General features: G+C 40.8%; 1 pseudogene across 1 annotated transcript in view; it reads right to left on the bottom strand.

Moving 5' to 3' along the window:
* LOC110986002 (uncharacterized) overlaps positions 1-13,880 on the bottom strand; it is a 17,480-nt pseudogene extending 3,600 nt beyond the window's left edge. Inside the window, exons 1-9 of the transcript XR_015427726.1 lie at positions 13,340-13,880; positions 12,145-12,397; positions 5,047-5,252; positions 3,896-4,092; positions 3,090-3,187; positions 2,513-2,552; positions 2,164-2,229; positions 1,773-1,891; positions 445-937 (exon numbers count right to left, since the gene is read on the bottom strand). The product of XR_015427726.1 is annotated as an uncharacterized LOC110986002 (transcript). The remainder of the gene's footprint in view (positions 1-444; positions 938-1,772; positions 1,892-2,163; positions 2,230-2,512; positions 2,553-3,089; positions 3,188-3,895; positions 4,093-5,046; positions 5,253-12,144; positions 12,398-13,339) is intronic.
* Positions 13,881-14,139: the final 259 nt, after the last annotated feature.

Below are 14,139 nucleotides of genomic sequence, written 5' to 3' on the forward strand. Positions count from 1 at the left end.
ACCACTTTCCTTGGAGGAGGTGCAGATGGTTTTTCAGATGAAAAGAATAAACAGCTTGTTATTTTTTTGAAAAAAATTCAATTGTTAACCCTGCCCCCTCAGATCCAAGACCTGGATAAACCACAGGCTATATGAATGGACTATATAGCATGTGATCCTAGTGACATCAGTCTTTCTGAAACAAAGACACTGTCATCAAGCGATCATTATATTGGCCCAGCATATAATTCTCATGGACGAGTGTTATTCCTGTGAGAGCCACAATTCTGAGATACTACCGCAATGCTAGCATGCAATCGGAACAATACTCCTCCATGAATCCCAAATGGCGTAAATGGACTAACTTACTAACATGTGATCCCTTCACTGTCACACCCATGATTCTGATATGACGCTGTCAGATTTTTTGACAAGCATCTGTCTGTGGTTTTTCGCGATACTCACCCATGATTCGGAGATGGTATTGCTGGACCAGCATGTGATCTTTGTCGTGGTGCCAATCTCCATCCTCATCCTCTCTCCCCGCCTCCTTGACTCGGATAAAGTGACTGCCCGGAGCGAAGCGCTGGTAGTGTCTTGGGGGCTCCTCGCTCCTGCAAATGATGCAGCACTCCTGGCCTCCGTCCTGCGTAGCATGGGAATTCTGCAGGGATGTGCCGTCGATTATCTTCAGCTTGGGCCTCTTTCGCCAGCCTGGACTGCGGCCGTGAAGAGAACGTCTCCTGGCTGCGGTTGGCTGGTGACGGGCTGGGGGCAGGAGTGGTGCTCTGCAGTGTCCCCTTTGAGGCGGTCGGCCGGTCCTCCTGTCCTGAAGCTGACCATGCTGATTTAGGGCATGGACTATCATGATTAAGTATAGCCAATTCACTCACGTTAGAGTCGCTGCCAAAGGATTCACAGCTCTGTGTGAGGTTCAAGGACGACACACTGCCTTTCACTGGTCAAAAGAAGAGAAAATAAGCACACATTCAGTACATGTATCACAGCCAAAAGGAGCACCTGTCATCAAAATAAAATGTAGGAACATTTGTGACCTGGCAAGACAAAATGAGCGTAAAGTCACATTCTGCTCTCTCCTGTTTTGAGGGTTCAAAGTCAAATATTGATGTGGAGGTCAATTTTGGCATTTTGTAACATTTGGAAAGAGTAACCCGTCTATATATATTTCCATTTTTTTTTAAAATGTCATTTTCTCAGCAATTCGATGATAGCATTATTTGTGCCTGGTCAGAAATGTTGAAACAATGTCAGAAACAAAGATGCAATGTCACTGTCATCTTATACTTTTACCCAAGTGTTCCATGTACATGCCATCGGAAAACTCTCTTTCTGCTAAATTCAACAATACCAATATCTCAATTTTTGAAAATTCTTACTTTCAGCTCATTTTGTATCAGAGTAAGGTCTTCAGAAGTGGCAGGTCACCAAGCTTCTTAAAATGAACGGCACTGTCAGATTTGATGTCTCCTGGTGCCATAAATTCAATTTTTTGTCAAAAAAGGCTGAATACAGCAGCACAATTTGTTAATGAAAAATACCAATTGAGTTCCTTTTATCATTTCATCTTTAATCCCAAACTTTCTAGTATATGCTTTCTCATGCCAAAAACTTTGGATTAACTTTAAGGAAAAGTAACATGAATTTCATAAAATGAGCTCAATTTTTTTCGCCGAAAAGAGCTGATGAAGTACTACTAGACATTACAGCTGACAATTTATACACAGATGTTTGAAGATTAGGGGTTATAGCAAGGGAACAATCCCTCCACTTACACTGTGCATTCATCTGGCCTTCCTTGGCAGGCACGTTCATCTTGAAGCAGTGCAGAGGGTCTTGTCTGGAGACAAAGAGACCGAGTTTATTGAGGCATTTGGCATCATGGTGATACATTCTAAAAATTTAAAAAAAAAAAAGGAGATTTGTTAGTCACGCCTGAAAGTCATTGTTGCTTTTGAATGATTAGCTTTTGCCAGTGTTTGAGTATTTCCAGAAATGGTTTGAGACCTACGCTGATGATGTCAAGCTTTCTCTGGTAAAGCTCATGGCGCTGAGTAAGTGGGTGCTCCATGTGGATAAATTCTGAAATGCTCATCAATTACCACTGACTACACAACAAGCACACAGCTTGAATCTATATGTCCTTCATGGTCAAATTAAGCGTACCTGTTGTAGCGTGCACCAATCAGAAACTGATGGACAGTTTCATCATCTTCTGTCACTGGAAGCAAACTGCAAATTAGAGGAACAATGCACTAAATGCTCCAACGAACCCAATAGAAAAGAAACACAAAAGAATATACCATCATCTCCACTGCCACACTGTACATTGGGCTTTAGTTTTAGAGTGATTTGAAATCACATTTTATAATGTGCCATGAAATCATACATGTATCCTGCACACTTATGACCCAAGGTCTTATCCACTGGTTACTTAAATACAGTATTAAATGAACCAAATCTAAATAAAGATGTCAAATCTGATTACTCAGAAAAAGCCATGAAGGATACTTACTCTTGTGGAAAATCAACACTTTTGTAACGATCTTCAGTTTCTGAAAAAAACGTTTTGCATTTCAAATTTTTAAAATATTAATGAAAGACCACAATATTCCCGGCTGCATTCGACTCCAACAATAGTAAAATGCATTTGGGGATTTGGCCATTATATGTGCCTCATATTATTGCTACACAGTCCTCCATATCGAAAGAAATTGACTCTGTCAATGTGCAAACCCCAAATCTAAGTCTCAATTAGGCAAAATACACGAAGCTGCCTCTAAGATTTTCTCAGAGTTAATTCTCACTGAAACTGCAACTGGAAAACATTTTGAGGGACAGAAAAAGCTGAAGCTTCTTAACTTATTCCTGCTATAACAGACAAACTTACAGATTGCTGTATGTATACTGATTGCATGCCTATCGAGTAATCTTACAAAGCCTCGTAATTTCTGAGAAAATGTAGGGAATGCAAAAATGGCTAGCCAAGTTATTTATCACAAAAAGATTCTCCTTTTGGTACTGATACAAACGTCTTGCAATTTCTAAGAGCGTCATTCTTGCTGAGGGGTATTATTAGAATGCGAACTTACTGGCTGCCAGTTGCTGCTGTTTGTGTAGATGAGTCTTAATCTCCACTACCGCCCGTACCCCAGGTGCTGATTTGGTTCGCTGCCTCACCCGCAGCAGGCTGGAGCAAGGAGAGAAATATTGAAGAGATCCATATTACTAATTGGTCTGGCAAAAACATGCATTCATGGAGGTTCTGAAAAGATGAGGTTCATTCTTTAATATAACTGGTGCCTTAAGTGAATAGAGTGTATGACCCAGCAATCTGCCGTGAGCAGAAGCACCCCCTCATTGATTGAAAAGTGCCATGTTGGTCGAGAGTGTTCATTTGTTGGTAGCAACAGGACTTTAATGCAAGTGTTTGTCATGTTTGTGAACTAGCAAAGTGCAGTTCCGACCAAAGAAGCCTCTGTTGCTAGGAAACTGCGCCCTCTCTTGGTCCAGCTCGGGTCTCACAACAAAATGAGTCAGAAATCGCCAGCGACACTTTCACAACGTTTTCACCCACATATATAATGTCCAAGTCAGCTCTGTTCAGCAGGTGAGCTGATTTGAGTCCGAGTGTCGGAATTTTTTTTTACAATCAAAAACTTTTTCTTCAACAAATGACCCCCTGCTGCAGATGGAAAGCGTGCTTCATTATTTCAGAAAACTGGAGGCAATGAAGCGAATGAAATGATTAAAAAGACTGTATGACAGTGCTTTCAATTCTAATTAAAGATAACACTTCTTAACAAATTTCAAATTTTTTTGAGGGGGGGGTTTCTCTGCCTCAATCAAGGACACTTCAGTAGAAAACTCCTTTGAAAGAAAACATTCGATGCCCTACCTGGTCCTAGTGGGTCGGCCCAGGGCCAGGTCCACTAATCTCTCTGACTGGCCCGGCATCTCTGTGGCCGTCAGGTACTGGTGCATGCTGTTTCCGCGGCAGAAGTAATCCGGATTGTCATGGTACATGTCGGCACTCTTGCTCTGCCTCTTGCCGATGGATTTGGGAGCAGGCAGCACACCGTCTACTTGCTCTTGCTGAAAAGACACACAAAATATAAAAGAAGGCTGGAATGTTTCATCACCTTCACGTTAAAGGTACAGTCCCGCATTTGTGGCTATCCATAAAGTAAATGTAGAAATTTGTGAACAACATACTTGATTAAAACTACAATCCTGGTAAAGATTGTCAGGGCATGTGCCAATAGCCATACCCTTTAATGGTCCCCTACTCCCCCCCCGTCAGCTCAGCTGGAGCTGGAGTGCACACTGCATGCTGAGACCCAACATTGAGAGGGAGCCCCGGGGAGGGGGGGCCAACAAGATTTGGCAAAGATTATAGTGATGGGGTTGATTAGCTCCCTGTAGAATCATTCTTTTGGGCCATTTAATTGAACAAAGCAATGAAAGAAGACCATTTCCTACTCGGTGTCTTAAGACGCATTTTTGGAATGTACGTCTTGTAGATCATTTCCAATTCAGCGAAGTGCGTGCAATCGTTGACAGGCTGCACACGTTGGAGTGGTTGCTATAATTCATCCATTCACTGCACAACATCAAGTTGCAAGTGGCTGAATAACAGCATGTCCTAGACTCTGAGGTGCAATCCAAAACCGACTTACGAGATCTTAGAATACTTTTGTCAGGACTCAAATTCCGTAGGGTTGCAAAGCACCCCTCTTTAGAGTTTTGAGCAACTTTGTTTCCTCCAAAAAACAGAATGCACACATGATAAATGAGAGACAACCTAGTTCTTTTGCAAAGCCAACAAGATTCAATGTGATTTATTCTACACAGACATCATATGGTTTTGTACTGTTTGATGAACAATAAATATATATTTCAGTGGGTGACCTATTTGTGGGCATCTTGTGTACGTGTATATGCCTGATATTTCAGCCAAAACAGTGACTGGCTGGTGATATGAATGGTTGGTTCAGATCTCAATCATAAATGAATATGAAATACGGCAATTGCTTGTATTATAATCACCTTATTTGCTGCCAGGAAGCTCTGCAGTATGAGAGGCTGCTCCCCTGTATGGTTTTTTTCCTTGTTAGCGGCAGGGAGCCACTGCGGCGAGTTGGTGCGACATTTCTGTTCCTCCTGGTATTGGGCATTGACACCGTTCGTCACCTCCTCCATAAACTCTTGGTTGTCAAAGCCGGGACGGGACAGTGGATACTTGCTGGACAGACCTGCAATTTGAAAGAATTAACAGACACCGGATAATGTAAGCACCGGTGAAATACTTGGACAATTTCCACTTTTCAGCTTTGCCTAATGAAGCTTTGCCCACATTATCAACATGTAGCAACCAGAATCATTTTCAAGTTTTTGTTGTTGGGACTATAATTGAAAATGCTCCAACTCAGTACAGCATAACATTAGAGAATTTTTTCATATCAGCAACGGACAGCATTGGAACAGATCTAGTTCTCATCCTACAAGACTAAATAAGTTGGAGTGAAAAACAGAAACTGAAACCAAAGACAGAGATGTATTTGATGACGTTTCAAAACCAACCCCCACCCACCTCCAGAGATCTGACCCAACAAAGGGGGTCATAACAGGTGGCAACAATTTCAGCTTCTGAGATTAAACTGGTTGCTTTGCATACACTCAGCGTGGTGACTGTTCTTATCCTGTAGTCTGATTGGCCAAGTTTTTGGATGCACACATGTAAGGACACTGAATGTGTGCACGTAAAGATAGAAAGTTAACCCTGTGTCCTGGTTCTAATCACAAGGGACACAGAGCAGCTACATGTAGTAATACGCTGGCTGAACTTTATGCAATACAAGTATAGCTACATACAAAGAAATAAAACAAAACAGACCAAAAAGAAATCTCAACGGACTAGAAGAGCTTCGTCAAATTATCCCACAGTAAAACAACTCTTGACACTGGCCGCTTTCCAACATGAAAAGACTTTGATTGCCCACGGCACTACACATACCTTCATTCAGTGGAAAACATGCACTGGGACCTGTGATACACGTACATGTATGTGTACATAAATATCTCAATGGCAAAGGTGCAGGCACTGCAAACCTGAAAACAACACGCTTACTGTGGAGCGTCAACTTCATTTTGAAAAGCTGACAGCAAAAGATACATGTGCTGTAACCTCGAGCCTTCAAGTTTCATCTACATACTTAGTATCTTTTTTTTTGAAAACACACACAATAGTTTTATTAAAAAATTCTACTGAAAATATATGACTCCTGCCAGGCTCTGCATGGAGATTTTTTTTTCCAAAGGCAGCTTTTGAAAACCATCTATTTACCACTGATTGTGGCCACGAACCATAAAACAGAATGGCGTCTCTGATTTACAGTACACATTCATCTGCCCATGGCTTTGCCATAAATCCTGACAGCAGCTCATTTGAGTGGCCCACAGGTTAACTTAAATTTATGTACTAATTTGGCGTGTTTGCCTCAGCAGGATATAATGAAATGCATGAACGTGTACATTGTGATCTGGTGATTGTATGCTCTGTTCGATGTAATCTCTGTCCTACATACACACAGTTCAAGAGGCATTTATAGATGATAAATACAGTTTAAGCACCGTCACAAACAAGCAGTCACTTGCAGGTCTAGGACTTTGTCTCATTCTGGTTCTGTGAGGGTCCTTCAAAGTTTCCATAAGCCCCATGATATTAACATTTTAAGGGGGACCACTTTGCTAAGGACTCAACTGGTCCAGTGCATGATTTGGGTCAAACAAACAGGCATGTAGGTTAGTGTATCCTTTTGTCATGAGCTTGTCTGTTTTGAGGGTGCTTTAACCCGGGAAAGATTAAAGGGCATATTACATTTTTGATGTGTAGATGTGATTGATTCCTACTGGTTAAATAAGCCTTTATATTTTCCTGGCTCCCTTGAACATGTTGAATGCTATGCCGTTATGTTTGTCTTTCTCTGTAGTTTTGGAATAGGGACCATGCATTCCTGCATAGGAAAAAATGGATTGACTTTGCCCCAAATCCTCTGGAGTACTACATGCATGAGTATTAATGAAAAGGGAAAAAATAAAGGCCAAACCCATTTTGAAAAAAAAAGCAATCATAGCGTTTGGCAGTCTTGATTTAAAAAAAGCAAAAATTCACAGATAAATTTTGGTATGTACTAAACAAATGCAATAAATTATCAAACAAAACTTATCATGGTAATTTCTCACCAAGAGAACAACACAGACTGAAATGTGTAGAAAAAAAGTGAGAGAAAACAAGAGAAGAAATTAACTTTAATACTCAATGTCCATACTGTATTCAGAATGCAGAGTTTGTTTGACCACACTTGTGCGCTTTTAGCAACATTGAAGATGTTGCATCAGGAGACACGACCCTATATTCATTTTTTCCCCAAATTCATTTACATATTTTCCTAATTTCCATGTAATTCTCAGGTTTGCAGTGGGTAGAAATAACCAATAAGGGTCGATAACACACGTGCATAGTGCACATTTGCCAAGCCTGGACAGATACATTTAAGCCGACAATTTCTGGGCACTACTGGCTTCTCAAGTCCTGCATTTTGAAAACAGAAATTACCCCCTTTGTTTGGAGGTAGTTACAAACTGAATCAGTTGTTTGTAACTATTGACAGTATCCAGTGGGTGCCTATTGTGTGGGTGGTGTAACTGTGAAGGGTGTGACATTGTGGGACATTGTGGTCAGTCCTGTCTCACAATGGTTGGGTCAACAGATCAATGTCAGCTTATCAGATAGGCAGTTGATGTGTAAACAAACTCATTGTAATGGAAGATGGCCAAGTCTACTCAGTTGCAACTTGTAAGTCAATTGGTTTACAGGCACCTATCACTGTTGGCATAAAGTCACAGACTTTTTCATAGCCAACTATTTGTAACTGGACTGCTGGCAGAGCTAAATGATATCATTTTATCTGTGTCAGTGTAAAATTACAAATTAAGTTTGTCTGCAGAGTAATTTGGATTTGGCAGTCAATTCATGGTTTCATATCTTGATTCTATGTCATATTTTATTATTCAATTAATTACAAATTAAGTTTGTCTGCAGAGTAATTTGGATTTGGTAGTCAATTCATGGTTTCATATCTTGATTCTATGTCATATTTTATTATTCAATTAATTACAAATTAAGTCTGTCTGCAGAGTAATTTGGATTTGGCAGTAAATTCATGGTTTCATATCTTGATTCTATGTCATATTTTAGTATTCTCCTGATGCAGAATGAGCTATTCAGGAGAGCCAAAATTCTGTGAGGGTGATATAATTTGTGGCAATGACCTCCGACACATCGATTTTTGGAAAAGTTCGGTAAGACGACTTGGAATCATTGCATTGTTTTGGACAGCTATAGCCATCCTTATAGGGACAGCTTGCGTAACTCAGAAATGCTGGAAAAAGTTATCAAGTTGACAATTCCCTTACCAAACTTGACTGCTGTTATTTAGCATTCCTTTAATTAGCATGCACATAGTATGCCTCTTAACATGTAAATGCCATGAGAACTGCTTTGTGATAGCATTCAGTTCTTATAAGGCATTCTTTGAGGATAGCAGTTTCATAGCAGCTTTTCAGCAGTTTTATATACAGCATGTCAAAAGCCTGAATTATTTAAATGAGCTACAGCATTCAAATTCGCATGCTATGGAGAATGCTATTTCGCATGCTTTTCTCATAGCACTCGCATGCTGTGAGATAACATTTGCATGCTACAAGGAGAATGCTATTTCACATGCTATTCTCATCGTATTCTCATGCTATGAGAAAAGCATTCACGAATGCAGTCAACCTACATACATATTGTAGCTACTACAAGTACCTTTGCAAACTTTGCATTATATGTGCTTCCACCATTAATCATGAGAGTTTCAAGTCTTAAAGTGTTTAAAAACACTGGATATTAAGACTAGACTATAAAACGTGAAAAAATGAGAGTGCTTCAAATAATGCAAAAACTTCTACATGTATGCCCTTCGAAATCTAGAAAAAATGCATTTATTTAACACTAGGTACGGTAATGCCATGTGAATTCCTTTCTGAGTGAATTAATTTGATGTATAATTGTAAGTCCCCTGTGATGTTTCATCACGTTCATACATCCCAAATTACATCAATCTTGCACCAGTCCTATAAAATTTGTTTAATTCCTCGTTTAAATGTTCGATGGATAAAAACAATCAACCTATTAATTGGGATGTACATTTTTATCTAGCAACAAATGGTAATTTGATGGAGGGATCGATATGTTCCTGCATACATGTATACACGGAACAAAATGCACTGAACATATCATATCCCAGAGAATATACTTGGATTTCTTTAAAGTTGACAGATTTAAGATCAACCGTGCATGGATCAATGTCCGTTAGTCCCAGTATCATCACCGTTTGTCATGTTTGTACTGATCTTTTTTAAATTTGATGATAATGTCCCAAAAAAGACGAGCTCTGAAAAAAGTCATGGTTACGGGGACATGTACATGCATGTATGTCTACCTTCTAGGTAATGCTTGCAAAAGATAGCCTGCATACATGTACATCAATCTGAAACTTGAAAAAAATTGAAGGAATTAACCTGTGCCAGCTAGTCTAAAGCTACCGCTGCTAATGCATTGCAAACAAAGATGTACATGTACATGACATACATGTACATGTACATGATACATGTATGTACTCTTGAGCACGTTGAGTACAGGTTAATTCACTTCTGGTACAGTGGAAATAGGCAACAGTGAAATCTATAGCTGAATTGGTTGATAGCATAGGGATAAAAAGTCATGTACCTTACAGCTGCATCTCTTAGCATCTCACATGTAAACTTACTGTCTATGATTCTACAGTGAAACAATTTTGCAAACTGCCATCAACCAACATGTCTTCCTTGCTTCATGGTGTAACTGCCAACTGACTGAATTCAAATTTCCCACCAACCACCGATCTGCAAGGTCAGCATGCAGTAGATGCAGCTAGAGTCCATGCAGTAAGGCAGTTGAGTGTCCACTGCACGGAGTCTGGGTAGCATACTGCTAATTATGGAATTCTTTCTGGCTTTACTATAAATAAAGCTGTTCTTGAATGCTATGATGGCTTGTGAATGCTAACGGGAATGCTATTTGGACTGCTGACCATACGGTAGCAGTCCATGATTCATTCAGTCCTTTGCATGCTATGTGAATGTCATAGCAGTTACATGTACATGCTGTCGGAATCATGCCATTGCAATGCTTTCCAACTGCTAACAAATGAGCACATTCTGGACCAGAAATTATGCTTGGCATGACAAAACTGTAAGTAAAAACAGAGAAACTGTGATCAATGGTACTACAAGCTTTAAATCGTTCAAAGTGTTGTTGATAACTGCAACGCATGATGTATCACTAGCATCAAGCAATCCAGCAAGCACTCAAGGGAACAGTGCTACCAGTGGCCTCAGAATGATTTGAAATGGGGGGCATACAGTTTTGAGACCATCAGGCAGCAGCCTTAATAGGACGATCTATCCCATTATAGGATCTGAAAACAGTTTGGGGGGTGGGAGGGGGAGGGGACTGGTCCCCGGGGACCAAGCTATACCGCTGCCAGTGAGTGCTACTGGACTATCAATTAGATGTCCTCCCTTCAAACTTTTTATGTACTGGTAGGATTGATATCCACCACTAAAAGATAGTAATGGTAAGTTAAAGTAAAACTCCTTGTACAAATACATGTAACTCCCGAATCCCTGAATAGCTTTGCTCATGGCCATGTGCCATTCTAGAAGTATGCAATGACAAAGGTCATATCCACTATGAGGTGGAACCACAGATGGTGTGCTTGTACACATTGGACAGCAGAAATAGTGAGAATTAACTCATGACACTCATGATTAAATGCACACTTGGCACAGGCCAAGCAGAGCATGGATGACCCATTTCAGTTTTTACATGTAGGCCTACACCGTGTGCTCGTGAATAAGCTCAGCTTTAAAAACTACTGTACCACAAGCCTGTTTCTCCAGTGCTGGTTAGGGACTGCATGAAGCCCAGGTGGGAGAACAAAATTAACGTAGATCACAAGATGCAGATGTATACATATGTACCGGTATGTAGAGCAGAGGGCACTGGGTGTAGCAGGGCATTCATTTACTGGCACAATGTTTTGGGGCCCTCATCGAGGGTGGATCCAGCATTACGGGAAAGGAGGGTGGAAGAGGAGGGATGGCGCTGTCTTTGAGCCCCACACTGTGAAATATATCATGAAGTCATGGACAACTTACATGTACAGTGGGGTCTATGGCCCACTGAAGGGCACTAGAAAATAAGAGATTCCAGATCAGCTGAGGTATAATCCTGGAGAAGTACTGTGAGTTTTTATCACGATATTATTTAAGGGAGACGGAGGTGGACGATGTGTGGTAATGATGAGCACAGGCTCTCTTAATCTGATCATAGAGCTACTATGATCTGATGAGCCTGGCTTGCACTCTATGAAGTGCTGTGAAACACGAGATGAGACGCTTTATATCAAAATGCAGAGGCAAGAGATTCAAATGATGTTCCATGCGCATACCTTAAGAATGGATTAACTTCAATCAGGATGAAGTGTTAAAGCCTTGGATGAGAGCAGGGCTCCATCTTGGAATAAAATCCCTTCATACCCTTTCCCGGTCAATGTTTAAACCTGCCTGCCCACCACCAGCAATATTATTCAGACTGACACTCACAGTGGATCCGAGCCTATTTTTCGACCAAACTCATGTATTTGAAGCAAATACACTGTGTAAAGACTGAATCGTCAGTGTTAAAAAAAATGTAAAAAAGGGGAGGGTTGGTAAATTTTGCACAAACACAAACTGCCTGTCACAAATTGTTCTCACCTTACATCCAATCGTTACATTTAGGACACCCTTTCATTTCTTTTTACACTCAGTATTTTAACTCAGGAAGTCTCCATTTTGCACAACTGAAGGCTTGCAGAGTCTTCAGAAATGAGAAACCCCGACCTATTCTGGCAGTTGAACACAGGCTTAGCAAGGTCCAAAAAGGACGAATCATCACAAGTTTGACACACAAACTACATTTCCAGTCTAATAAGTGCATTAATCCAAGATCGCTACCTTTGTATCCGCCATGTGGCCTGCCTTCCCGACGGCACTGGCTGGTGCGGCTACCGGTGACGCTCCCCGGCCCAGCACACTGCAGGACCAGGCGAAGTTGCCTAGCCCGGCGCTCACGCTTGGCAGAAGGTACCTCGGGTCCACCTCCCTTCCTCATGCCAAGAGCCAAACGACGCACTTCACTACCCTCACCTGCTCAAGATTGTCAATCTGGCGTGGTTTGATGATCCACAATGTTTATAAAACTGTCACCCTGAAAGGACAATTTAAATAACAAATATCAATCATAAAATTAAATATCTATCTTGTTACTACACCGGGCATAGTTGTGTTTTTCCCCAAATTTTACAGATTAAGTTTTGTGCAACAAAGTGTGAGTCTCATTCATTTCCGGTCAGTGTTACTGTTGAGTACCATCGGCAATCTTCAAGATCCTGTGGGAAGTCTCACTTTACTTGGCCCTTTTCAAAATAATCTTCAACGGCTGCGAATGAGAAACAATTGATGGCAGTTCTACTAACAAATGACCATGCTGCAAGATCAACTTAGATCAGGCAAAAACTGACAACCATGAAGATCAACCAATAGTAACGCTATTCACAGGGAAGCCAATTTTTGATTGTGTTCTAAATTGACAGTATCAAATTGACAATGAATGCACCTCATGGCACCAATTGTTTCAATCACACAGGAACGGCAGCAAGGTTCTGCAAACTACAGGTAAAGTCTATAATCTAACTTACTCTAGTTTAAATAGAAGCCAATTAATAACATAAGCTAATATGGGCTAATTTTTAAGCTTGTTTGATTACATACACGAATAGTTTGAAGTAGCAGCAAGCCTAAAAAACTTCAAGTAACCGAAGGGAAAGATTTCTGTAAGTGCCAAGCCATCAACAAATTCACCCTACTTTTCTTGTTCCCCTTGCTAATTTCCCCCAAAGATTAGCACTAGCAGTAGCACTGCAGGCACCCATTTTTAGACCTGTTCACCTGCTAGGCTAATTGTGTTCATGGCACTATCTTAAGAATTCCAAGGAATTGTTAGTCAACTGTCTTCGTAAACTTGTAACTAAGTAGTAGTTTGCTAACTAGTGCTAGTAGGTAGGTCTGAAAAAAAGAATTAGAGTGTTCATTTCAACCAGTGCCAAGCCAATTACTGCCAATACTACTACACGTAGGCCTAGAATTTTACCTGTAAAGTAAAAAAGATTACCACAGACTAGTTCGTCGTTTGCGATCAAGTCGATCTGTCGCAGATCAGCTTTTGCTTCGCCCTTAAGTTGTTTGGTATAAATAGGCCTACGCGCAATCATCATCGTCTCATTATCGAGTAACAGTGAGTAACATGGTAGCCGGGCACATCGGTCACAAACCACACAATGACTAGAAGCAGAACCTCTCCACGGGTATTATTGATTGAGAGATTACTGCACGGTCGAGTAACCACTTGTGCACACCTGTTGTCTGGCCCACCTGAGTGCGACGTGCTGGAACAAGGACCTTGTGCAATTGTGCGAAGAACCGTTGTTGGCCAGCTGTACATTTATTTCACCAGTCCAAACAGACAAATCTTTCTTTCATTTATGTCACGTCTGATAAAAGTGTGATAAAAACTGGTTCAGATGCATATTTGTATAGTTTTAGAAGACTCCTGCGATTAAGTGAACTTTGTCGTCTTTATCGGGTATAAAAATCATTTTTGTGCCCGTGGATATTGGCGGCGCGCGTCTCCTAGCAACTGTAAACTTTTTGCCCTTCTGGATTTCCGGTTTGTGTAGAGGGCGCCCTTTATTTGCGGCACGCACGCATTTGAAAACAGTTATAACTTGGAGCTCCCATTCCAAAGAAACGACGTGCTTTTTTTTTTAATTAAGCGTGGCATAAAATACTTACGCAAGAAAATTAAGTATAAACCGTTTCATGATTTTCCACGAAGCAAGTACATTCATTGTTTTGTCAGTGTCTGTGCAGCGGAGCTCGTTACAGCACAGA

Source organism: Acanthaster planci, linkage group LG14 (assembly GCF_054643075.1).
Source record: "Acanthaster planci isolate LZ-2023a linkage group LG14, COTS_SCS, whole genome shotgun sequence".
In the NCBI taxonomy this organism is placed as follows: Eukaryota; Metazoa; Echinodermata; class Asteroidea; order Valvatida; family Acanthasteridae; genus Acanthaster; species Acanthaster planci.